This window comes from Pleurodeles waltl, chromosome 8, assembly GCF_031143425.1.
Source record: "Pleurodeles waltl isolate 20211129_DDA chromosome 8, aPleWal1.hap1.20221129, whole genome shotgun sequence".
NCBI classification, from domain to species: Eukaryota; Metazoa; Chordata; class Amphibia; order Caudata; family Salamandridae; genus Pleurodeles; species Pleurodeles waltl.
Window position 1 is genome coordinate 1,224,380,881 of NC_090447.1, and position 21,079 is coordinate 1,224,401,959.

At 45.6% G+C, this 21,079-nt stretch overlaps 1 long non-coding RNA gene across 1 annotated transcript in view; it reads left to right on the forward strand.

The window, feature by feature from the left end:
* The first annotated feature begins 258 nt into the window (after window positions 1-258).
* The window catches only part of LOC138249204 (uncharacterized), an 84,297-nt gene continuing 63,476 nt past the window's right edge, over window positions 259-21,079 (forward strand). Inside the window, exons 1-2 of the long non-coding RNA XR_011194780.1 lie at window positions 259-357; window positions 2,828-2,903. This is a non-coding gene — a long non-coding RNA (uncharacterized lncRNA). The remainder of the gene's footprint in view (window positions 358-2,827; window positions 2,904-21,079) is intronic.

Genomic DNA, 21,079 nt, shown 5'->3' on the forward strand with positions numbered 1-21,079 from the left:
GCTTTTTGTTTTTAATCTGGGCAGAACTACTTGGGTTCGGGTCTCTATCAATAGTTTTGTAGATCATAAACCGTAACCTAGGTGTCAGATTACCAAAGGGCTCATGGTCAAGAATGCTGGGGGGGGGGGGGGGACAGGCCTGTGCTTGTCTTTTACGCAGTTCTCAGGCTGAATTGAGTCAGCTGAAGCTAATTAGGTTTGCAAACTCCAGAATGCATTAGACTATTAAACAAAAACCCAGGACTGGAGTCCCACATTTTCCTTTTGCGAGAATCATCTGGCAGGTTTACCTAGGTGGTGTCATATCACTACACATTAGAGAGATCGCAGGGGTTTACAAAACACGGCAAAACAAAGGTAAGGTTCCTCCTTAGTCAGTGCCATTAAGTAGGGTGAAAGAATAATCGTACTTTGTCGTATACATAGCTTAAAAAGGCAGTTGTAAAATGAAGTGCTATAGCACTTCCTTTTTATTATTATTAAAGTTTTACCTCATAGTTTCATGTTCTGCGTTTTCATTTTTGAATTGCTGCAGTTTGTGTTTTACGGAGAACGAATATTTACTTCATGGCTATATTATCATATGTACTTGTTTTTAGTGGACATGGCATTTAAAATAGTTTGAAGCCAGTTTTACAAACCTTCTCCTCAGCGCGCAGCGTGCGAGATAAAATACATTGTTCTCGGCGATTTCATTACGATTACGTGCTAAATAAATGTAGTTTGGGGCATAAGGAGAAAGGTTAGAAGTCGGGTGGTTTTACATATTTTATGGCAAGTAATTTAGTGGAAAAAGGGTAGATAAAAAAACGTTGTTTTGATAATACTTTTAATGTTTATGAGTTTCCAAGCCTACCACATCTGCGCAACACATGAACAATTAAACGAATTAAATCGCTCATTATCAAAGGAGTGAATTCAAATGTGTTACGCTGAGGCCATCTTCTGGCAGGTTTTAAAATCTACATCTAAAATTCTGTGTAACACACTTAAATCACGCCCAAACGAATCATTCACCTCTAATGCCATTACATTCGTTGAATCTTGTTCCCTTGTAGTCTCTTAAGATCCTCTCAATCGTTTTCAGATGTTTGATGGGAGACAATCTAATGGATACTAATGGCCGAAATAAGTGTATTAGGAAAGGCCAGATCAAGGAGCCCCAAAAGACAAGCCAGATTTCTAACAGCATAATTTTACCCTGCTTGATGCCGTTGTCTCCAAAAAGTGTGACTTATTTGAAGACTTGAAGAAGAACTTTATTGTCTAATATTTGTCCAGCAATGCATCTCCTTTAACATGCACATATATGTATGTGATTAGTCTATATTTCAAATCTACCCACAATCTAGCGGGGCGCTGTAGAGAGTGTGAACGCTGAATTTTTACTAATAAATATTCATGTATTCTGAATGTTGAATCTGCATAGAAAATGAATTAATATAGAAAATAATGCACAACTTGAAAGATGTGCATACTCGAGTGGCCTCCAGTAATCATGAAGTGTCCTTATTAATTGTTTATTAATATGAAATGACGTGCTCCTGTTTAGATTAATGTAGTAGTATGTTATATTAATGATTACGTATTATGTATTTGCTGTATTAATTGTAGGCCTTAAGTTAGCGAGTTCATGGGCTTAGTTGCACAGCCTCATGTTAAGTTGCACTGTTTAAATAATTCACATAAAATGGTTGGTTAGAGAAATTAATACTTGTATTATTCCACTGCGTTGACCAAATACTAGTAAGTAAATGCTCCCTTTTTTCTTGAGAACTACTTACTAGAAAATGCTGTTTTAGCTATCGTTACAATGTAGAGTTTAGTGTGTGTGAAAGCGATGTTCCCAGGAGCTAACAATGGATGCACTGATTGACGGAAATAGAGATAAAAAATTGTTACCTGACGAGTCTGACGATGGGAACAGGAGAAGAGGAGCCAATCATTGACATGTGAAAGACAGTTTAGTTGTATCTTAGATTTGAAGTTCTACTTTCGTTGGACTAAGTGTAAACGTACGATTCTTTGACCAAGAGCAACGTGTGAAGAGTCTTGGAGGATTTTAACTTATCCTGACTGCATGTAAAACCCACATCGCGATGCCCAATTTCTAGTTTGCGAGTCGGTAACCTGGTTACCGACTCGCAAATGGGACTGCGAGTCGCAATTAGGAAGGGGTGTTCCCCTTCCTAATTGCGAGTCGCAGCGCGATGCTGCATTGCTTTGTGACCGCGAATGCCGTTGCAAAGCAATTGCATTTACCACCAGTGTCACACCAGTGGTAACCCATTCGCAAAAGGGAAGGGGGACTCCTTCCCCTTTGTGAATGGCATGGAAATTTTTTTTTCAGAGCAGGCAGTGGTCCTATGGACCACTGCCTGCTCTGAAAAAATGAAACAAAAACATTACATTTTTTTGTTTTGTATTGCATCTCATTTTTCTTTAAGGAAAACGAGCTGCATTAAAAAAAAAAACTGCTTTATTTAAAAGCAGTCACAGACATGGTGGTCTGCTGTCTCCAGCAGGCCACCATCCTTGTGAGTGCTGCAAGTCGCAAGGGGGTTGCAAATGGCGACCCACCTCATTAATATTAATGAGGTAGGCCTTTGCGACACCCTTGTCAGGGACACCATCCTGCATCCTGAATTGCGACTCGCAAATTGCGAGTCTCTCTGACACGCAATTTGCGAGTCACAATTCAGGATTTTCCTACATCTGGACCTCAATTTGGTTAGATTTTTGATGCTGAATGCTGATCCTTAAACTATGCTTTACCAATTGTTCGATAGCTTAGAGTCCCCTGTTCTGAACCATTCTCCTTTCTTAGCCCGATGCTGATGCTGACTGAATAGATGTCCAATTGACGAAGACAGTCGCAGCTTGCTTATCCATACGGAGGAGAGGTACTAATCAAATGTTATTGTTTGATGTAATTTGTCTTTTGTTTTCTAGGTAGCCACCGCTAATTTTGATAGAGCTATAGCTAGATGTTTTTCCAAATTGGTGTTGACTAAATTGTTTTGCATGAAGCCCAAAAATGGTGTTCTAATCAGAAGGTTTGCTAGGATACTCACAGAAATGTTTGCTAATTATTAACAACAGTTGATGTTTCTTTGCTGAAATCTAAATGTATGCTATTTCTATTGCGCAGTTATTTTTGCTATTGATTTGCACTGTGATTCTAGAGTGCATAACAATATATGCTTTGAATACATTGAGATTCTCTAGGGGATTTGGTCAACCAGTGTTTTTTCTGTATGTTTATTATTTGATTTTGAGATTAAGTTATGTGATATTAGCATTGTTAATAGAGGGAAAAAAGCTCTTACCTAAACGTGTGGCTATTCATGGCCAAAGTGGTGTGGAAATTACTGATTCCCAAGATTATTGATTTTGTTATTGATTGGTATTGAAATTGAGTCCTATCGTGGGATTTACTCTAAGTGCAGTCAAAAGGTCCATCAAACCTCTAAGGTATCCCCTTATAAATTATAGATAAGAAACCAAATAATGTCAGACGCGCTAACAGAGAGTCAAAGAAAAAAAAAAGAGAACGAGTGATAGGAATGGGAGCTGGTTCATAAATTAGTAATACATTGTGATGTAGATTTCTTAGAGAGTGCGTCTTCAAGACTTTCCTGAATTGGAGAAGGGCAGGGGTGGACCTGCTGGATGTAGAGTTGTTGTTTAGGAGCCTGTGTTTATGGTCTGCAGTCTGAGGGCATCCTGACTGTGAGTGTGCAGTGAACATCCGGAGATGGTGTTTCTCTGCAAGATAAGTAGAGGTGCTGTTTGTGATGGCTTTGTAGATGATGCAGCTAGTTTTGAAGATGGTACAGGCTAGCAAGAACAGCCAATCTGATACCTCCAGGATGATGTTTTCATGTTTCTACAGGTCCTGCATAAGACAAGCTATGGCATGAAGAGTATCCTAAATGGTGCCAGTGTAGAGTTTAGAGGTTGCCCCAACATGTCTCTCTGTTGCATGTGACAATGCCCTATAGGAGGTCAACAAATGATTTCAGTCATCCGGAGGTAAGAGGCAAATTTGGGCACAGAAAAACTTTTCACAAAACAACAAACATTATTCAATTCAGTATGACCTATGTGTCCACACAAGGAAAACCAAGTTGTTATAAACGTTCAAGGGGCTTTATAACAGATTAATGCACAGGTTAATGTAAATAATCTTCAAGAACAAACTGTAAAGATACTGGACAACTATAGGGTGACCAAAACGATCAAAGAAATGCAATTTAATCAACATTAAGCATACCAGGCACTCTATGACAACGACGCAAAACAATAATATAACCTGGTGGTTAATAAATACCTGTGAACCACCCGACATGAAGATAATTATTATTCATCAAGTTAATCACACAAGGGGTGATCCCTACAAGAATGTCGCTAGCTGACATTTACCGATCAAGTCAGATTTGGGGACAAAATGTAAAAAGTTAAAATAGGGCAAAGACAATTTGGAAGAGTGACACCTGGGTCAACCTCAAACTAACTATAATTGGCAACAAGTAAGGAAAAAGAGACAATGTGAGCATTTAAAACTCTGTCAAGAATCTTCATACAGATTCTGAAAAATCCTAAATCTAAGCTTGAGCTTAAGGATATTTTAGAAAATCAAACAATTAACATTTAACTCTAAACCTAGGAAAAACACTGGGGAATTCAGTCCATGCAGAAAAGACTCACCAGCAATAGCAATAAGTGGCAACATCAGTAAAGTCTTTGGACATCGACATTAGGGAAATGCGGCAATGTGTCAATGGGCTGGTGCAATAGGTTTAAGACTTAAGCTGTCAAAAAGACAAGGTATCTTGTCTCAAGCAGGTCCAATGAAGAGTGGTGAAAGTTAATCAGGGAATGATAAATTAAAAGACATAAATTGTTCTGATTCATAAAAAATTCTACATTTTTGGATCGAACAGTTCCATTATCCAATCAAAAGACATCACATGTTGGGCATCCAATACAGTCTACCATCACTGTCATGGGCAAGGGGTCCAACTTCATCTCCAGTACATAGTTTGAAACAAATTATCACAATGTTCCTGTTCCAAGGACATCCTCCCAACACCCACAGGACATAATACAATAGGACATTTGAAATCTCACTGGAATGCAGTGAGAATGGATGTATATAAAACATTATTAACATCTAGTATGAATGCAACCTGAAGGAAATGTCTCACTAGCAAGTTGAAAAGGCATTTTCAAACAGGTTCTGCACAGTCATGGGCCTAAATAACTACTGTGGCTAAGCTAAGCAATAAATCAAATGCGTCCTTTAATAAACCAAATAACTTCATTTAGCATTTAATTAATTTACTTTGTCATTAATAATCATTGTCAACGTTATGTAAAATACACTTTGAAAGACAAATGTACTTTATTTTTTACAAGTGGAATTATAATAGGGAACAGCAATATTAAAACAACACTTAAGTGACACTATGGTGTTAAATCGAAGGAAATAGATTTGTTTAATGAAAATCTAATAATTAACATACGTAGGAAACATAATCCAGCAAAACAAATTTCTTTGCATTGATTGTTCAGGTTATGTTATCTAGGTTAAATAAAATGATTACATTGTGAATGTACATTACTATGGTTCTCAAGTGCATCACTTCACTACTGTGCTGTTAAACAATAGTACACTCAAATGAATATATGGTCACGCTTAAGAATATATTGTGACAAAATATGTGCAGTCATTATATCAGCTGCTCAAGGTTATGAATCACAATGTTACCACCATTCGGATGTGAGAGAGCGAGGACTTGAACAGCAGATCTGGAGTTGTATTTTGGTAATGTGTCCCTTGAAAGTGAAGTTGATGTCTGTGATGACTCCAAGTGAAACTTAATGTTCAATTTAATCAAGGTTAATGACATCAAGCTAGGGTTGTACTATTTGTACTATTTCGTGTTTGTTGTTCTTAGCAAATAACAGGAATTTTGGCTGGATTGGGTTAAGCTTCCGGTAGGTACTTCCATTAAGATCTGGTTGATTTGCAAGCACTGTTTGGAGCATTGGATTTCTGAAGGAGAGACTTACCACTTCATGCAGTTGAGTAAAAACTCAGCCCAAATGCATTGAATGTGGTCAGGGTTTCCTGTTCTCAGTGTTTATTCTTTGTGGCTGTCAGTGGTGTTTTCACATTGCTTTCTAAACTTTTTTAAATCAGTGTTTATTCTGCTACCTAACCCTGAAAATAGACACAAATTGCGGTTTCCACTGTTTATAATATACGTTGTTTTTGGAGTTTATTGTTATAACATATATTTGTTTTAAAAGACGGGTATTGCAGATTATAGAGTGTTTTCCCACCAGTAGCGTGTCCAATATAGTAGACTTTCCAATGCAAAAAAAGTCTGTTTATTACACTCTGTCTTACACTCACAGACTCTCACACGCCTCATTACCTCTAACACTCACTCTACCTGGATTCTATCTGGCCTGCAGGACAATAATGAATTAAGTAACTAAGAAAGTATTATTTAAATGTTTTTATTAAACACATTCCTGGACACAGTCTGTGCCATTCACTTGCTCCTTACTGAATATTTTGACATTGGAGGGGTGCACATCCCTATCAACAGCATAGTACCTTGCAGAACCTTTAAAATTTGAATTACACTATATTAGGTTCTAGCCTGCTGTTGGACTTTTGCTTATGCAGGGTCATCCCCAGTCTTTTTGCCTCCTGCCTCCTATTTTTTTCTGACCTGTTGCTGTTGGCTTTTCAACTCTGATCACTTTACTACTGCTAACCAGTGCTAAAGTGCATATGCTCTCCGTGTAAATTGTATGTAATTGGTTTATCCATGATTGGCCTATTTGATTTACTAGTAAGTCCCTAGTAAGGTGCACTAGAGGTGCCAGGGCCTGTAAATCAAATGCTACCAGTGGGCCTGCAGCACTGATTGTGCCACCCACATAAGTAGCTCTGTAATCATGTCTCCGACCTGCCACTGCAGTGTCTGTAAGTGTATTTTTACACTGTGAATTCGACTTGGCAAGTGTACCCACTTGCCAGGCCTAAACCTTCCCTTTTCTTACATGTAAGGCACCCCTAAGGTAGGCCCTAGGTAGCCCCAAGGGCAGGGTGCAGTGTATGGATAAGGTAGGTCATATAGTAATGTAGTTTATATGTCCTGACAGTGAAATACTGCCAACTTCGTTTTTCACTGTTGCAAGGCCTGTCTCTCTCATAGGATAACATGGGGGCTACCTTTAAATATGATTAAAGTGTAGATTCCCCTAGAGAGTAGATGGACATGTGGAGTTTGGGGTCCCTGAACTCACAATTTAAAAATACATCTTTTAGTAAAGTTGATTTTAAGATTGTGCGTTTGAAAATGCCACTTTTAGAAAGTGAGCATTTTCTTGCTTAAACCATTCTGTGACTCTGCCGTGTTTGTGGATTCCCTGTCTGGGTCAGTTTGACAGTTGGGTTGTTTTTCACCTCACACCAGACAGTGACACAAAGGGGGCTGGGGTGTAACCTGCATTTCCTGATTAGCCATCTCTGCTAGGAGGGAGGGGTGGAGTGGTCACTCTCATCTGAAAGGACTGTGCCTGCCTCTGACAATGCCGGCTCCAACCCCCTGCTGTGTGTCTGATGACTTGCCTGGGCAAGGCAGGATTTCACAAGTAGGTGTGAGTCCCCTTTGAAGAAAGGTGACTTCAAAGACTAAACTGGGTATAAGAAGGGCACCCAAATCTACAGACTTTAGAAACACTTCTGGAACCAAGAGGAACCTCTGCCTGGAGAAGAGCTGATAGCTGAGGAAGAAGTGCTGCCCTGCCTGTGACTGTGCTTTGTGGAGCTTTCCTGCAGTGCTGCTTCTGCCAGAGTAAGAGGGCAAAGACTGGACTTTGTGTGCCTTCCATCTTGTGAAGAAATCTCCAAGGGCTTGATTTAGAGCTTGCCTCCTGTTGTTTGAAGTCTCAGGGACAGCAAAGACTTCTCTCTGCCAGCACCTGGAGTCTCTGGAGAGACTCCTGCTCTGACAAGTGGTGCCCTATCCAGTTCCTGGGCCCTTGAAAGGAAAGCTGGTGGAATCCAAGGAAATCGACTTCGGACCGACGCCGCTGCTGAATCCGGTAACGCCGCCTGCACCTGACGCCGTGACCTTCGCTGGAACGCGACACTCTTCGCAGGCCCGACGCCGCAGCAGTCCCACTGAAGTCCGCGACTCCGTGGAAGTCACCGCACCACGTCGTGACCGACGCCGCTCGAAGTGCACGGATTCAACGTTTCGCACAGACATCGCGATTCCCGACTTCGCGCATCGGCTTGTTTTCACTCTTCACCAAAGGTACTGTACTTGGGGGTCTACACGACTCCGTGTCCGGCGCCGCTGGTGTCGGCTTGTTGGGAACGACTCCATCACGACGCCGTGTTAACATCTCATTGAAGCATTTTTGTTTCTAAGCGCTATTTTTGAGTTTAATCTTTAAAAATTCATAACTTGACTTGTGTATGTCGGATTTTTGTCGTTTTGGTCTTGTTTTGTTTAGATAAATATTTCCTATTTTTCTAAACCGGTGTTGTGTCATTTTGTAGTGTTGTCATGAAGTTACTGTGTGTGTTGGTACAAATACTTTACACCTAGCACTCTGAGGTTAAGCCTACTGCTCTGCCAAGCTACCAAGGGGGTAAGCAGGGGTTAGCTGAGGGTGATTCTCTTTTACCCTGACTAGAGTGAGGGTCCTTGCTTGAACAGGGGGTAACCTGACTGTCAACCAAAGACCCCATTTCTAACACCTGCAATTTCAAAACACCTAAAACATGGAGCTTTCAGTATCCTTGCACTGTTTTATACACCCATTGCCTGACTACATGAAAGTGAGGCTACTATCATTGTGTGGACATTTACAGTTGTTGAGTGTAAGGAAATGCCTCCTTGGCATGGTTGCCCCCTGACTTTTTGCCTTTGCTGATGCTATGTTTACAATTGAAAGTGTGCTGAGGCCTGCTAACCAGGCCCCAGCACCAGTGTTCTTTCCCTAACCTGTACTTTTGTATCCACAATTGGCAGACCCTGGCATCCAGATAAGTCCCTTGTAACTGGTACTTCTAGTACCAAGGGCCCTGATGCCAAGGAAGGTCTCTAAGGGCTGCAGCATGTCTTATGCCACCCTGGAGACCCCTCACTCAGCACAGACACCCTGCTTGCCAGCTTGTGTGTGCTAGTGAGGACAAAACGAGTAAGTCGACATGGCACTCCCCTCAGGGTGCCATGCCAGCCTCTCACTGCCTATGCAGTATAGGTAAGACACCCCTCTAGCAGGCCTTACAGCCCTAAGGCAGGGTGCACTATACCATAGGTGAGGGTACCAGTGCATGAGCATGGTACCCCTACAGTGTCTAAACAAAACCTTAGACATTGTAAGTGCAGGGTAGCCATAAGAGTATATGGTCTGGGAGTCTGTCAAACACGAACTCCACAGCACCATAATGGCTACACTGAAAACTGGGAAGTTTGGTATCAAACTTCTCAGCACAATAAATGCACACTGATGCCAGTGTACATTTTATTGTAAAATACACCACAGAGGGCACCTTAGAGGTGCCCCCTGAAACTTAACCGACTATCTGTGTAGGCTGACTAGTTTTAGCAGCCTGCCACAAACCGAGACATGTTGCTGGCCCCATGGGGAGAGTGCCTTTGTCACTCTGAGGCCAGTAACAAAGCCTGCACTGGGTGGAGATGCTAACACCTCTCCCAGGCAGGAATTGTCACACCTGGCGGTGAGCCTCAAAGGCTCACCTCCTTTGTGCCAACCCAGCAGGACACTCCAGCTAGTGGAGTTGCCCGCCCCCTCCGGCCAGGCCCCACTTTTGGCGGCAAGGCCGGAGAAAATAATGAGAATAACAAGGAGGAGTCACTGGCCAGTCAGGACAGCCCCTAAGGTGTCCTGAGCTGAGGTGACTCTAACTTTTAGAAATCCTCCATCTTGCAGATGGAGGATTCCCCCAATAGGATTAGGGATGTGACCCCCTCCCCTTGGGAGGAGGCACAAAGAGGGTGTACCCACCCTCAGGGCTAGTAGCCATTGGCTACTAACCCCCCAGACCTAAACACGCCCTTAAATTTAGTATTTAAGGGCTACCCTGAACCCTAGAAAATTAGATTCCTGCAACTACAAGAAGAAGGACTGCCCAGCTGAAAACCCCTGCAGCGGAAGACCAGAAGACGACAACTGCCTTGGCTCCAGAAACTCACCGGCCTGTCTCCTGCCTTCCAAAGATCCTGCTCCAGCGACGCCTTCCAAAGGGACCAGCGACCTCGACATCCTCTGAGGACTGCCCCTGCTTCGAAAAGACAAGGAACTCCAGAGGACAGCGGACCTGCTCCAAGAAAAGCTGCAACTTTGTTTCCAGCAACTTTAAAGAACCCTGCAAGCTCCCCGCAAGAAGCGTGAGACTTGCAACACTGCACCCGGCGACCCCGACTCGGCTGGTGGCGATCCAACACCTCAGGAGGGACCCCAGGACTACTCTGATACTGTGAGTACCAAAACCTGTCCCCCCTGAGCCCCCACAGCGCCGCCTGCAGAGGGAATCCCGAGGCTTCCCCTGACCGCGACTCTTTGAACCTAAAGTCCCGACGCCTGGGAGAGACCCTGCACCCGCAGCCCCCAGGACCTGAAGGACCGGACTTTCACTGGAGAAGTGACCCCCAGGAGTCCCTCTCCCTTGCCCAAGTGGAGGTTTCCCCGAGGAATCCCCCCCTTGCCTGCCTGCAGCGCTGAAGAGATCCCGAGATCTCTCATAGACTAACATTGCGAACCCGACGCTTGTTTCTACACTGCACCCGCGGGCCCCGCGCCGCTGAGGGTGAAATTTCTGTGTGGACTTGTGTCCCCCCCGGTGCCCTACAAAACCCACCTGGTCTGCCCTCCGAAGACGCGGGTACTTACCTGCAAGCAGACCGGAACCGGGGCACCCCCTTCTCTCCATTCTAGCCTATGTGTTTTGGGCACCACTTTGAACTCTGCACCTGACCGGCCCTGAGCTGCTGGTGTGGTGACTTTGGGGTTGCTCTGAACCCCCAACGGTGGGCTACCTTGGACCAAGAACTAAGCCCTGTAAGTGTCTTACTTACCTGGTTAACCTAACAAATACTTACCTCCCCTAGGAACTGTGAAAATTGCACTGTGTCCACTTTTAAAACAGCTATTTGTGAATAACTTGAAAAGTATACATGCAATTTTGATGATTTGAAGTTCCTAAAGTACTTACCTGCAATACCTTTCGAATGAGATATTACATGTAGAATTTGAACCTGTGGTTCTTAAAATAAACTAAGAAAAGATATTTTTCTATATAAAAACCTATTGGCTGGATTTGTCTCTGAGTGTGTGTACCTCATTTATTGTCTATGTGTATGTACAACAAATGCTTAACACTACTCCTTGGATAAGCCTACTGCTCGACCACACTACCACAAAATAGAGCATTAGTATTATCTATTTTTTACCACTATTTTACCTCTAAGGGGAACCCTTGGACTCTGTGCATGCTATTCCTTACTTTGAAATAGCACATACAGAGCCAACTTCCTACATTGGTGGATCAGCGGTGGGGTACAAGACTTTGCATTTGCTGGACTACTCAGCCAATACCTGATCACACGACAAATTCCAAAATTGTCATTAGAAATTCATTTTTGCAATTTGAAATTTTTCTAAATTCTTAAAAGTCCTGCTAGGGCCTTGTGTGTTAAGTCCCTGTTTAGCATTGTCTTTTAGAGTTTAAAAGTTTGTTAAAAGTTTGAAATTAGATTCTAGAAACAGTTTTAGATTCTTTAAAAAGTATTCCAACTCTTAGCAGAATAATGTCTGATACAGAGATGCAGGTGGTGGAACTCGACACCACACCTTACCTCCATCTTAAGATGAGGGAGCTAAGGTCTCTCTGTAATATCAAAAAAATAACCATTGGCTCCAGACCTACCAAAATTCAGCTCCAGGAGCTGTTGGCAGAGTTTGAAAAAGCCAACCCCTCTGATGATGACATCACAGAGGAAGAAATTAGTGACTTGGAGGCCAATGTCCCTCCTCCAGTCCTAAATAGGGAGAACAGGACCCCTCAAGTCCTGTCTCCAACTGTGTTAGTCAGAAATAGTGAGTCCCTCACAGGAGGGTCCCACATTTCTGAAATCACTGAGGATGCTCTCAGTGAAGATGACCTCCTGTTAGCCAGGATGGCCAAAAGATTGGCTTTAGAGAGACAGCTCCTAGCCATAGAAAGGGAAAGACAAGAGATGGGCCTAGGACCCATCAATGGTGGCAGCAATATAAATAGGGTCAGAGATTCTCCTGACATGTTAAAAATCCCCAAAGGGATTGTGACAAAATTTGAAGATGGTGATGACATCACCAAGTGGTTCACAGCTTTTGAGAGGGCTTGTGTAACCAGAAAAGTGAACAGATCTCACTGGGGTGCTCTCCTTTGGGAAATGTTCACTGGAAAGTGTAGGGATAGACTCCTCACACTCTCTGGAAAAGATGCAGAATCTTATGACCTCATGAAGGGTACCCTGATTGAGGGCTTTGGATTCTCCACTGAGGAGTACAGGATTAGGTTCAGGGGGGCTCAAAAATCCTCGAGCCAGACCTGGGTTGACTTTGTTGACTACTCAGTGAAAACACTAGATGGTTGGATTCAAGGCAGTGGTGTAAGTAATTATGATGGGCTGTACAATTTATTTGTGAAAGAACACCTGTTAAGTAATTGTTTCAATGATAAACTGCATCAGCATCTGGTAGACCTAGGACCAATTTCTCCCCAAGAATTGGGAAAGAAGGCGGACCATTGGGTCAAGACAAGGGTGTCCAAGACTTCAACAGGGGGTGACCAAAAGAAAGGGGTCACAAAGACTCCCCAGGGGAAGGGTGATGAGACAACCAAAACTAAAAATAGTAAAGAGTCTTCTACAGGCCCCCAAAAACCTGCACAGGAGGGTGGGCCCAGAACCTCTTCACAAAACAATGGGTACAAGGGTAAAAACTTTGATCCCAAAAAGGCCTGGTGTCATAGCTGTAAACAGCATGGACACCAAACTGGAGACAAGGCCTGTCCCAAGAAAGGTTCCACTCCAAACTCCCATCCAGGTAACACTGGTATGGCTAGTCTCCAAGTGGGATCAACAGTGTGCCCAGAGCAAATCAGGGTCCACACTGAAGCTACTCTAGTTTCTGAGGGTGGGGTGGATTTAGCCACACTAGCTGTCTGGCCGCCTAACATGCAAAAATACAGACAGCAACTCTTAATTAATGGGACTAGAATAGAGGGCCTGAGGGATACAGGTGCCAGTGTCACCATGGTGACAGAGAAACTGGTTTCCCCTGGCCAATACCTGACTGGAAAAACTTACACAGTCACCAACGCTGACAATCAGAGAAAAGTACATCCCATGGCAATGGTTACTTTAGAATGGGGAGGGGTCAATGGCCTGAAACAGGTGGTGGTCTCCTCAAATATCCCAGTGGACTGTCTGCTTGGAAATGACCTGGAGTCCTCAGCATGGGCTGAGGTAGAACTAAAAACCCATGCAGCAATGCTGGGCATCCCTGAACTGGTGTGTGTGAAAACCAGAGCACAATGCAAGGCACAGGGTGAACAAGTAGAGCTGGAGTCTGGAAGAATGGCCCAGCCTACCAAGAGAACAGGAAAGTCAGTTGGGAAACCAACTGCAACACAGCAAAAGAAAGGGAACCTCTCTTCTCAGGAAGAAGTTCTGCCCTCTGAGGGAACTGAGCCTTTGGAGCTTGAACCTTATCAGGTTGAGCTCTTAGGCCCAGGGGGACCCTCAAGGGAAGAGCTGTGTAAGGGACAAGAAACCTGTCCCTCTCTTGAAGGCCTTAGGCAGCAAGCTGCTGAAGAGTCCAAAGGCAAGAAAAATGGAACACATAGGGTCTATTGGGAAGATGGGCTCCTGTACACTGAGGCCAGAGACCCCAAACCTGGTGCCACTAGGAGAGTGGTAGTGCCTCAACTGTTCAGAGAGTTCATCCTAACATTGGCCCATGACATTCCCCTTGCTGGACATTTGGGACAAACCAAGACGTGGGAGAGGTTAGTCAACCACTTCTACTGGCCCAATATGTCCAACATGGTTAAGGAGTTTTGCCTCTCCTGCCCCACCTGTCAAGCCAGTGGTAAGACAGGTGGGCATCCAAAGGCCCCCCTCATTCCACTTCCAGTGGTGGGGGTGCCCTTTGAAAGAGTGGGTGTGGACATAGTTGGTCCACTGGAACCTCCCACAGCCTCAGGAAATATGTATATCCTGGTAGTAGTGGATCATGCTACCAGGTATCCTGAAGCTATCCCCCTTAGGTCGACTACTGCCCCTGCAGTAGCCAAGGCCCTCATTGGTATCTTTACCAGAGTGGGTTTCCCTAAGGAGGTGGTGTCTGACAGAGGTACCAACTTCATGTCAGCATACCTAAAGCACATGTGGAATGAGTGTGGAGTGACTTATAAATTCACTACACCATACCATCCACAAACTAATGGCTTGGTTGAGAGATTCAACAAGACATTAAAAGGCATGATCATGGGGCTCCCAGAAAAGCTCAAAAGGAGATGGGATGTCCTCTTGCCATGTCTGCTTTTCGCCTACAGAGAGGTGCCACAGAAGGGAGTAGGATTCTCACCCTTTGAACTTCTGTTTGGTCATCCTGTAAGGGGACCACTTGCCCTTGTTAAAGAAGGCTGGGAGAGACCTCTCCATGAGCCTAAACAGGACATAGTGGACTATGTACTTGGCCTTCGCTCTAGAATGGCAGAGTACATGGAAAAGGCAACCAAAAACCTTGAGGCCAGCCAACAGCTCCAGAAGTTTTGGTATGACCAAAAGGCTGCACTGGTTGAGTTCCAACCAGGGCAGAAAGTCTGGGTTCTGGAGCCTGTGGCTCCCAGGGCACTCCAGGACAAATGGAGTGGCCCTTACCCAGTACTAGAGAGGAAGAGTCAGGTCACCTACTTGGTGGACCTGGGCACAAGCAGGAGCCCCAAGAGGGTGATCCATGTGAACCGCCTTAAGCTCTTCCATGACAGGGCTGATGTGAATCTGTTGATGGTAACAGATGAGGATCAGGAAGCAGAGAGTGAACCTCTCCCTGATCTTCTGTCATCAGACCCAAAAGATGGGACAGTAGATGGAGTGATCTACTCAGACACCCTCTCTGGCCAACAGCAAGCTGATTGTAGGAGAGTCCTACAACAGTTTCCTGAACTCTTCTCCTTAACCCCTGGTCAGACACACCTGTGTACCCATGATGTGGACACAGGAGACAGCATGCCTGTCAAGAACAAAATCTTTAGACAGTCGGACCATGTTAAGGAAAGCATCAAGGTGGAAGTCCACAAGATGCTGGAATTGGGAGTAATTGAGCGCTCTGACAGCCCCTGGGCTAGCCCAGTGGTCTTAGTCCCCAAACCTCACACCAAAGATGGAAAGAAAGAGATGAGGTTTTGTGTGGACTACAGAGGGCTCAATTCTGTCACCAAGACAGATGCCCATCCAATTCCAAGAGCTGATGAGCTCATTGATAAATTAGGTGCTGCCAAATTTCTAAGTACCTTTGACTTGACAGCGGGGTACTGGCAAATAAAAATGGCACCTGGAGCAAAAGAAAAGACAGCATTCTCCACACCTGATGGGCATTATCAGTTTACTGTTATGCCCTTTGGTTTAAAGAATGCCCCTGCCACCTTCCAAAGGTTGGTGAATCAAGTCCTTGCTGGCTTGGAGTCCTTTAGCACAGCTTATCTTGATGATATTGCTGTCTTTAGCTCCACCTGGCAGGATCACCTGGTCCACCTGAGGAAGGTTTTGAAGGCTCTGCAATCTGCAGGCCTCTCTATCAAGGCATCCAAATGCCAGATAGGGCAGGGAACTGTGGTTTACTTGGGACACCTTGTAGGTGGAGGCCAAGTTCAGCCACTCCAACCCAAGATCCAGACTATTCTGGACTGGGTAGCTCCAAAAACCCAGACTCAAGTCAGGGCATTCCTTGGCTTGACTGGGTATTACAGGAGGTTTGTGAAGGGATATGGATCCATTGTGACAGCCCTCACTGAACTCACCTCCAAGAAAATGCCCAAGAAAGTAAACTGGACTGTGGAATGCCAACAGGCCTTTGACACCCTGAAACAGGCAATGTGCTCAGCACCAGTTCTCAAAGCTCCAGATTATTCTAAGCAGTTCATTGTGCAGACTGATGCCTCTGAACATGGGATAGGGGCAGTTTTGTCCCAAACAAATGATGATGGCCTTGACCAGCCTGTTGCTTTCATTAGCAGGAGGTTACTCCCCAGGGAGCAGCGTTGGAGTGCCATTGAGAGGGAGGCCTTTGCTGTGGTTTGGTCCCTGAAGAAGCTGAGACCATACCTCTTTGGGACTCACTTCCTAGTTCAAACTGACCACAGACCTCTCAAATGGCTGATGCAAATGAAAGGTGAAAATCCTAAACTGTTGAGGTGGTCCATCTCCCTACAGGGAATGGACTTTATAGTGGAACACAGACCTGGGACTGCCCATGCCAATGCAGATGGCCTTTCCAGGTTCTTCCACTTAGAAAATGAAGACTCTCTTGGGAAAGGTTAGTCTCATCCTCTTTCGTTTGGGGGGGGGTTGTGTAAGGAAATGCCTCCTTGGCATGGTTGCCCCCTGACTTTTTGCCTTTGCTGATGCTATGTTTACAATTGAAAGTGTGCTGAGGCCTGCTAACCAGGCCCCAGCACCAGTGTTCTTTCCCTAACCTGTACTTTTGTATCCACAATTGGCAGACCCTGGCATCCAGATAAGTCCCTTGTAACTGGTACTTCTAGTACCAAGGGCCCTGATGCCAAGGAAGGTCTCTAAGGGCTGCAGCATGTCTTATGCCACCCTGGAGACCCCTCACTCAGCACAGACACCCTGCTTGCCAGCTTGTGTGTGCTAGTGAGGACAAAACGAGTAAGTCGACATGGCACTCCCCTCAGGGTGCCATGCCAGCCTCTCACTGCCTATGCAGTATAGGTAAGACACCCCTCTAGCAGGCCTTACAGCCCTAAGGCAGGGTGCACTATACCATAGGTGAGGGTACCAGTGCATGAGCATGGTACCCCTACAGTGTCTAAACAAAACCTTAGACATTGTAAGTGCAGGGTAGCCATAAGAGTATATGGTCTGGGAGTCTGTCAAACACGAACTCCACAGCACCATAATGGCTACACTGAAAACTGGGAAGTTTGGTATCAAACTTCTCAGCACAATAAATGCACACTGATGCCAGTGTACATTTTATTGTAAAATACACCACAGAGGGCACCTTAGAGGTGCCCCCTGAAACTTAACCGACTATCTGTGTAGGCTGACTAGTTTTAGCAGCCTGCCACAAACCGAGACATGTTGCTGGCCCCATGGGGAGAGTGCCTTTGTCACTCTGAGGCCAGTAACAAAGCCTGCACTGGGTGGAGATGCTAACACCTCTCCCAGGCAGGAATTGTCACACCTGGCGGTGAGCCTCAAAGGCTCACCTCCTTTGTGCCAACCCAGCAGGACACTCCAGCTAGTGGAGTTGCCCGCCCCCTCCGGCCAGGCCCCACTTTTGGCGGCAAGGCCGGAGAAAATAATGAGAATAACAAGGAGGAGTCACTGGCCAGTCAGGACAGCCCCTAAGGTGTCCTGAGCTGAGGTGACTCTAACTTTTAGAAATCCTCCATCTTGCAGATGGAGGATTCCCCCAATAGGATTAGGGATGTGACCCCCTCCCCTTGGGAGGAGGCACAAAGAGGGTGTACCCACCCTCAGGGCTAGTAGCCATTGGCTACTAACCCCCCAGACCTAAACACGCCCTTAAATTTAGTATTTAAGGGCTACCCTGAACCCTAGAAAATTAGATTCCTGCAACTACAAGAAGAAGGACTGCCCAGCTGAAAACCCCTGCAGCGGAAGACCAGAAGACGACAACTGCCTTGGCTCCAGAAACTCACCGGCCTGTCTCCTGCCTTCCAAAGATCCTGCTCCAGCGACGCCTTCCAAAGGGACCAGCGACCTCGACATCCTCTGAGGACTGCCCCTGCTTCGAAAAGACAAGGAACTCCCGAGGACAGCGGACCTGCTCCAAGAAAAGCTGCAACTTTGTTTCCAGCAACTTTAAAGAACCCTGCAAGCTCCCCGCAAGAAGCGTGAGACTTGCAACACTGCACCCGGCGACCCCGACTCGGCTGGTGGCGATCCAACACCTCAGGAGGGACCCCAGGACTACTCTGATACTGTGAGTACCAAAACCTGTCCCCCCTGAGCCCCCACAGCGCCGCCTGCAGAGGGAATCCCGAGGCTTCCCCTGACCGCGACTCTTTGAACCTAAAGTCCCGACGCCTGGGAGAGACCCTGCACCCGCAGCCCCCAGGACCTGAAGGACCGGACTTTCACTGGAGAAGTGACCCCCAGGAGTCCCTCTCCCTTGCCCAAGTGGAGGTTTCCCCGAGGAATCCCCCCCTTGCCTGCCTGCAGCGCTGAAGAGATCCCGAGATCTCTCATAGACTAACATTGCGAACCCGACGCTTGTTTCTACACTGCACCCGGCCGCCCCCGCGCCGCTGAGGGTGAAATTTCTGTGTGGACTTGTGTCCCCCCCGGTGCCCTACAAAACCCCCCTGGTCTGCCCTCCGAAGACGCGGGTACTTACCTGCAAGCAGACCGGAACCGGGGCACCCCCTTCTCTCCATTCTAGCCTATGTGTTTTGGGCACCACTTTGAACTCTGCACCTGACCGGCCCTGAGCTGCTGGTGTGGTGACTTTGGGGTTGCTCTGAACCCCCAACGGTGGGCTACCTTGGACCAAGAACTGAACCCTGTAAGTGTCTTACTTACCTGGTAAAACTAACAAAAACTTACCTCCCCCAGGAACTGTGAAAATTGCACTAAGTGTCCACTTTTAAAACAGCTATTTGTGAATAACTTGAAAAGTATACATGCAATTTTGATGATTTGAAGTTCCTAAAGTACTTACCTGCAATACCTTTCGAATGAGATATTACATGTAGAATTTGAACCTGTGGTTCTTAAAATAAACTAAGAAAAGATATTTTTCTATATAAAAACCTATTGGCTGGATTTGTCTCTGAGTGTGTGTACCTCATTTATTGTCTATGTGTATGTACAACAAATGCTTAACACTACTCCTTGGATAAGCCTACTGCTCGACCACACTACCACAAAATAGAGCATTAGTATTATCTATTTTTTACCACTATTTTACCTCTAAGGGGAACCCTTGGACTCTGTGCATGCTATTCCTTACTTTGAAATAGCACATACAGAGCCAACTTCCTACATTGAGTATTCCCACGTCAATATCACGTAGAAAGTATCCTCTTCCTAGCATGGTTACCCCCACTTTTGGCCTGTTTGTGAGTGTGTGTCAGTGTGTTTTTACTGTGTTTTTACTGTGTCACTGGGATCCTGCTAGCCAGGACCCCAATACTCATAGATAAAAAAATTGTATTTCAGTGTGTTTTGCCTGTCTCACTAAGATCCTGCTAGCCAGGACCCCAGTGCTCATAGGTAATGGCCTAATGTGTGTGTTGTCAGTAGTGCTTAACTGCGTCACTAAGGCTCTGATAATCAGAACCTCAGTGTTTATGCTCTCTCTGCTTTTAAATTTGTCACTATAGGCTAGTGACTTCATTTACCAATTTCAATTAGCACACTGGACCCCTCCTTATAAGTCCCTAGTATGTGGTACCTAGGCACTGTAGGAAAGTACCATCTTGCCTGGCATGTTACCCCCATTTTTCACTGTATATATGTTGTTTTAGTTGTATGTGTCACTGGGACCCTGGTAACCCAGGGCCCCAGTGCTCATAAGTGTGCCTGAATGTGTTACCTGTGTAGTGACTAACTGTCTCACTGAGGCTCTGCTAATCAGAACCTCAGTGGTTATGCTCTCTCATTTCTTTCCAAATTGTCACTAACAGGCTAGTGACCATTTTTACCAATTTACATTGGCTTACTGGAACACCCTTATAATTCCCTAGTATATGGTACTGAGGTACCCAGGGTATTGGGGTTCCAGGAGATCCCTATGGGCTGCAGCATTTCTTTTGCCACCCATAGGGAGCTCTGACAATTCTTACACAGGCCTGCCACTGCAGCCTGAGTGAAATAACGTCCATGTTATTTCACAGCCATTTTACACTGCACTTAAGTAACTTATAAGTCACCTATATGTCTAACCTTTACCTGGTAAAGGTTAGGTGCAAAGTTACTTAGTGTGTGGGCACCCTGGCACTAGCCAAGGTGCCCCCACATTGTTCAGAGCCAATTCCCTGAACTTTGTGAGTGCGGGGACACCATTACACGCGTGCACTACATATAGGTCACTACCTATATGTAGCTTCACAATGGTAACTCCGAATATGGCCATGTAACATGTCTATGATCATGGAATTTCCCCCTCTATGCCATCCTGGCATAGTTGGCACAATCCCATGATCCCAGTGGTCTGTAGCACAGACCCTGGTACTGCCAAACTGCCCTTCCTGGGGTTTCACTGCAGCTGCTGCTGCTGCCAACCCCTCAGACAGGCAGCTGCCCTCCTGGGGTCCAGCCAGGCCTGGCCCAGGATGGCAGAACAAAGAACTTCCTCTGAGAGAGGGTGTGACACCCTCTCCCTTTGGAAAATGGTGTGAAGGCAGGGGAGGAGTAGCCTCCCCCAGCCTCTGGAAATGCTTTGTTGGGCACAGATGTGCCCAATTCTGCATAAGCCAGTCTACACCGGTTCAGGGACCCCTTAGCCCCTGCTCTGGCGCGAAACTGGACAAAGGAAAGGGGAGTGACCACTCCCCTGACCTGCACCTCCCCTGGGAGGTGTCCAGAGCTCCTCCAGTGTGCTCCAGACCTCTGCCATCTTGGAAACAGAGGTGCTGCTGGCACACTGGACTGCTCTGAGTGGCCAGTGCCACCAGGTGACGTCAGAGACTCCTGCTGATAGGCTCCTTCAGGTGTTAGTAGCCTATCCTCTCTCCTAGGTAGCCAAACCCTCTTTT